The following is a 6478-nucleotide window of genomic DNA, read 5'->3' on the forward strand; positions in this document are numbered from 1 at the left end:
TCCTTTCACATTAACCTTTTATATATGATGATTCAATTTTAACTGCCATGGCTACCTGCTATTGAAACCTGGGATTTGCAGTTTAAGATGGGATATTTGCAGTTCTGAGCCAGAGAGCTCCTATAGTAGTACCTTGCTGTTGTCTGCCTTCTAGTCATTTGCAATTTATGGTGACCCTAAGGTGAACCTATCACCTGGTTTTATTGGCAATATTTGGTCAGAGTTGGATTTGTCTCTGCCTTCCTCTGAGGCTGAGAGAATACAACTTGCTTAAGGTCACCCAGAGGGTTTCCACACAAAGCAGGGATTCAGACTCTGATCTCTAGAGTCACAGTCCAATGCTCTGATCATTACTCCCACACTAGCTCTTGAATTGTGCCTTACCAGATGACACATCCCAGGATTCCACAGAATGCTACCATGGCAGCTCAAGTGGAATCATAGCACTATAACTGTGTCACTTCATCTGTTGCATCTAATATAGTGGACTGCAATCCATTAAATAAATAAAACTAGTTTAAGGTGCCACAGAGGGATATGTGATGTCTTGAAACACGGATATACCCCTGTCAAGAAAATGGTCAACTGCCAAAAGTTTTTCATTCATGAAAAATGCAATTATGAAAATAAATTGTGTACCCCCTCCATTTTGTGACCAAAACTATTTGCACAAATTATACTGTTTTCATGCATGTTATTTTGTACAAAAGGGGTTTTTGCCATATTTTTGCAAACAACATCCCAAATGCAAAAAATAAAATGCACACTAATTTTCACAATCTCATGCTAGTGAAGAGAAAACTTCTCAGTTCCTTTATTTTTGCATGCAAGAAAGAACTATGTGAAGACTTATATCCCTTGTGTCATCTTTATCTTTGCTACAAAACACTTAATGCAGCAGCCTCCTGGAAATGACTGAAACTTTGGGCTCAGGACCAACTAACAAGCAAGGGAAATCAGTCGAGCAAGTATTTCTAGCCACATTGTGAATAGAAAGGATTATGAAGCTAAAACATGTTATGAAACTGTCCATACATCAGATTGGGGATTCTCTGGGGAAATCAATGAGAATTATAACACGATTTTGTCCCCATGTTTACATGCAAGTAAACTTGGTTGCAATCCTTTAGCCTTGTGCTGCAGGTTTTTCTTGTTTTAGGCATTTGCAAATGAAAGAATTTTGGAATTATAACATTTTTTATGATGCAGTAGTTAAACTAACTGATAAAACCTTTTAAGTGAATATACACCTTTTTTACTGGGATGCACAAATGGCAGGAAAGATAAAATATATCTTCTTTTTGGGTGTTATGCAAGCAGGTTGTCTCTCTCAGAGTTTCCATTTAGTCCACACAAGAGAGGCACTTCAAGAGAGGCACACTGTCTGGCTTCAAGCTTTGTGCCAGGAGTGTGACTGGACCATAAGGATGTTCCAAATGGTAGAATTGCAGCAAAAAGGAGAGCTTGGCAACTCCAAAGAGTAGGGATTGAATGGAGTACAGCAAAATGCCCACACTGAAAAGAAATGTGCTGGATGTCCTCAAGTGGGGACGGTCTTTTGTAATTCTACTTGCAAGTTACAGCTAAAAAAAATGGGGCAAGAAAGCCTTTTGTAGTGCTAGATTTCTATTCTGAAACATTTGCTGCCTCTCCCTCCTTTTGATAGTGTCGACTTTAGGAAGGGACATCCACCAACCACTAGCATTGTAGCGACTTGCATACCTATGGCATCATACTGGTGTTAGAGTAGGAGCCCAGAGGTTGGCCTACAAGCAGTATAATTTTAAAATGTACTTGCCTGAGAGAAAGAATAGAAGGGAAAAGCTGCTACCAGAATCTGAGATAAAAATACCCATCATTAGATAAATACATATCAGATGAAACAGTGATGAACACGCCAATGAAACTACCTTTTCAGCCAAATAGCACTCCAAAGGAAATGTTTCTGAGATGATGCAGATTGGGGTGCTAGGAAACAACGACTGCAGTGCTATCCCAGTCATGAGGTACACTGAGAACAGGCAAATGCAGGGCTTCCCTTGGATTCCTGCTATGCTCTCATTGATTAGGAGAGTGCCACTGACACAATTTTGCAGCACCCGGATGTGCAGATCCTTAAAAAGTGTTCAGCTGGGGCACTGCCTGGCAGAAAATGCAGGTTGGGGCAAGTTATGGTTACTCATTAAGAACTGCACATACAAATCCAAAAAGTAATGGGACAGTAAGTCCAGTTCACAATCTCATGAATGTTAAATAGGATATTAGCCCCTATTTGGAATATTTGACCTTCCCAAATGATACTGCAAATATATATGTTGCATAGGATTTTCCAGGTGCAGAAAAGAGGAGTCTGATGTCTGAATCCTTGCCTCCCCTACAACCACCTAGGGCACAGACCAGGAAACTACAAACTCCAATCAGCGCCAGACAACATGAGAAAGGTCACAGGTGATGTGGAGCATAGTTCAGTGTCTGGAGAACTATCGGTTGCCTACCTCTAGTGTAAGATACTACAAAGCTAATGTTGCCATCTTGCTTTTGAGCAAAAACAGAAGGCCCAATATGGCTGTTATACACACTTTGACATTTTATTTCCCCAGAACTTATGGAAATCTGGATTTGCCTACAACAACAGGGAGCAGAAAAAGAGCACACAATTAAAATGTAAACCAATCCCTCCCTCTCAGAAAATGGCTGAAGCCGCAGGCTCATTTAAAATGTGCATTTTCCCCATAAATTAGCAATGTTTTTGTTTTCCGGCCACAGAGCAATTACTGTATAAATATATCCTGAGGAGCAAAATATTATGTAAAACTATGCAGTGTGCTAGTGACAATAGGAAGCTTGTATGCAGGTAACAAATGCAAGGTCATACCCTGAATATATTTTCACAATGGTATCTACAGTTAGTCCTTATATAAAAAGGCCAATGGCCTATCCAGCCTGCTTGTTTATATCTAGAACTAACCAGGAAGTCTCAGAATTAGATTTGTCTTTATAGGAACAAAGTATAATTCCTAACAAAGAGAAATACAAAGGTGTGAAACCAAATGAAAAAGGGAAATGTATTTCCTTGGTACTTTGTGATATTCCTTCCGAAGACCAGATCACCAAGCCAGCACCCATACTTAGAAAGAGCTGAAAACATCTCAGACAAATGAAAGTGGCCAAATTCCTTTCCTTGAGTCTGCATTGCTGTGACATTCATAAATATCTCCTGTACAAGCCTTCCCAGAACAGCACATGTTGAGTTCATGATGATACAGAAGGATAAAGATAATAGGAAGGTAGGAAGGATGTGACATACCTGTGAGAATATAACTGCCCAGAGAATGGTTTCGTCTTCAACTCATTGCATACTCATTCTTGATGTACTTTTGCTTCTCCTTGAGATAGCTAATATATTAAGTCACCATCTCTCCTAATGAGAAGCTGGGGAGCCATGTAATTCAGGTGTTCCACAGTCAAACGAAGCAACAATTAAGGTGTAACTAGAGAAAGGGAAAAACTGTCGTTGCACCCAGGTGGCTGCTGCTGTGAAGAACAGAGTAATGAACAGGTGTTGACAGAAGATTTCACTAAGAAATTGTAGGGGAATAAGCTCAAAGCAGGAGCCATAAAATCTACCTTATGTGAAAACAGTCACAAAAGCCCAAACTAGATATGACATAGGAAACCACACTCCTACGCTTGCTTAAATGTTGAACCTCTTGAGTTTATTCATCAAGGAGAAATCGGCTAATCCAAATGTTTTGCTCTTGGTAGAACAAAGCCCAACACAAGAGACAATACACTTGCTTTGCCCAGACAGTATATCCATGCCACTTCTCAAAGTAGTCTTAAAGATCAAAGTTGCAAAGTAGCACATCATTTCAGGCACTGAAAGTTCATCTGTGGAACTTTATTTACAATTTTCTACTACAAAAATATTTGTAGGGGAGTCAGGGAGGGGGGTCCAAAATGAAAGAAGAATATGCAGAAAAGGCACATTGCACTCCTAATTAGATAATATCCATGTCAACAGAAATTAAGAGACATGGCTACTCATTAGTTGGCATACTGTGGAGCTGAATTATTTCCACTCTGTATGGTGGTTAAATGGAGGCAGATGTAGAGGTCAATCCAGCAATATCCCATATGCAATTAGGAAAGGATGGACAATAAAGGGTATCTGTTGCCCAATGGGACCTTGGTGCTATGGCTTGATGGTCCCAGAAATGTTTCCACTCCTCTCATGAGTATAGAAGCATTGAGCAATTATGCAATTCAATTTTACGTGATTGTAATATTGAAATATGTAACTCCCATTATGTTATCTGTAAAAATCTATGTAGCAGGTAGATTTCAAAGTAAGGCTGTTACATCATTGTAATTTTTGGTGTTGGTTTTCTTTTCTCAGTTTTAAAAAATGGGAATTAGTACTTTATGTCTGCTTGGCACTTGGCATCCTTGGTTAGAGGATATAACATTTTTCTTTATAAATATTAATAGTTTGTTTTCTTTTTATTGGATTTCTTTGCTTGCTCCTCATAAACTGATACAACAAAGAAGTTCCTTTTAGTTCAGGAATATCTTAACTTGAGCACACTGTAGCTTCATCTTAACAGCAACAACAACAACAACTTTATTTTTGTATTCCGCTCCATTTCCCCGAAGGGACTCGGGGCAGCTCACATGGGGACAAAGCCCAGTAATACACAATAAAATACAATAACATACCTTAAAACATGTAAACATATAAAATCATAAAGCATGTAAAATACAATAAAAACATACTTGGAACCAATACCAATAGCAGGGGCAGTGGGCGTATTCAAAATTGGGGCAAGGCAATAAAATTTATATATGTGCAATATCTTACAACTCTGAGAATGGGCCAAAAAGTGAAGTAGCTGGGTATAGGTGGAGGTGGGGACTCCGTCAATTTATGTCAAAATCATGCCAATTCATCAAACGCAGATTGAAATAACCAGGTTTTCAATTCTTTCCCGAATGTGGCCAAGGTGGGGGCTAGTTTGATTTCTTTCAGGAGGGTATTATAGAGCCTTGGGGCCACCACCGAGAAGGCCCTCTCCCTCGTCCCCACCAACCTTATTTGACTCGGCGGCGGGAACAACAGGATGGCCTCCGCAGCAGATCTCAAGGTGTCACGACCCAGGCGGCAGAGGCACCAATAACCATACACAGAGGCCAGAATCTAACTAATATCTTTATTGAAGGAATATATAAAGTTAATAAAAACAAGTATAGAAAATAGTCCAGAATTAGACCCTTCAGGAAAGGTCAGAATTAGTCCAAAAAAGCAATGTCCAATAAGAAATATTAAGGTCCAAAGTTGTAATCCAATAACCGAAACACTCACTTTGCCAAGCAAAGTGAGGGGAGATGACAAGGTCCTTAGTCCATAAAACTTGAGCGTGGCTAGGAAATAACTTGATACTTGAAACAAGGCTTGAACGTGGAACAAGGTAACTAAGAACAAGAACAAGGTCCGTGGAATAACTTGGTAAAATCCGTGAAACAAGGCAAGGATTAGTCCTGGGAAACAAGGCAAAGTCCGTAGGTAAACAAAGGCTGGGAAGCAAGGCGAAGGCTGGATAGCAAGGCAAGGCTTGAGCTGAAGCGAGGCTTGAATCGGAGCGCGCTGTCCAGACACAACTCGCTCCGTAGGCTGACGAATTGACTCCGCGAAGTTGCTACGCGGGCAAAACACCTATATAGAGTCCAACTTTCTCACCAAAGCGGTTCTCTGGGAATCAGAAACGAAAGCTAAACTCTGAGACCAGATGTTAAACTCCTTAAAGATTCTCACGAGAACCAATGTTAATTGGCAACATTCTTAGCTGCTATCCTCGCACTCCTGCGCGAAGCTGAATCCAAACTTCTCTGTTGTTTACAAAACTCCCGGCGCAAGAACACGGGAGAAGTAGGCTCTGGGGTTGTTTGACATACTTCTGGGGCACAACTTTCTTGCAGGTGCAAGGTTTCCAGATCTGCCTGGGAAGGATCTGGCTGAGAGGAATCCAGTTCAGACTGGGAAGGTAAAAAACCCAAGTTTTCATCTTCATCAGGGATTACAATGTCCTGAGCAGGACTACAAGGCCCATGGTTCATCACACTATCCCCCTCCTCAGGGCCCCTCCCAAACTGGGGTCCTCTCCGCGAGGCGCGAGGTCGCGGTTTGGTGGGATAGGTCAGATGGAAGCGACGGGTTAGATCAGGAGCATGGACCGTGGAGGCGTCTTCCCAAGAGCGTTCCTCAGGCCCAAAACCCACCCAGTCAATGAGATATTGTAGGCGGCGGCGATGAAAGCGAGAATCCAAAATGTCCTCAACCTCGAACTCCTCCTCCCCATTCATCAAAACAGGAGGGGGGGCCGGTTGGTCTGTATCAGGACGCACACCATCCGCCGGAAGGAGCAGGGAACGGTGAAACACTGGGTGAATGCGCATTGAACGCGGAAGTTGAAGTTTGAAA

This window comes from Anolis carolinensis, chromosome 2, assembly GCF_035594765.1.
Source record: "Anolis carolinensis isolate JA03-04 chromosome 2, rAnoCar3.1.pri, whole genome shotgun sequence".
Classification (NCBI taxonomy): Eukaryota; Metazoa; Chordata; class Lepidosauria; order Squamata; family Dactyloidae; genus Anolis; species Anolis carolinensis.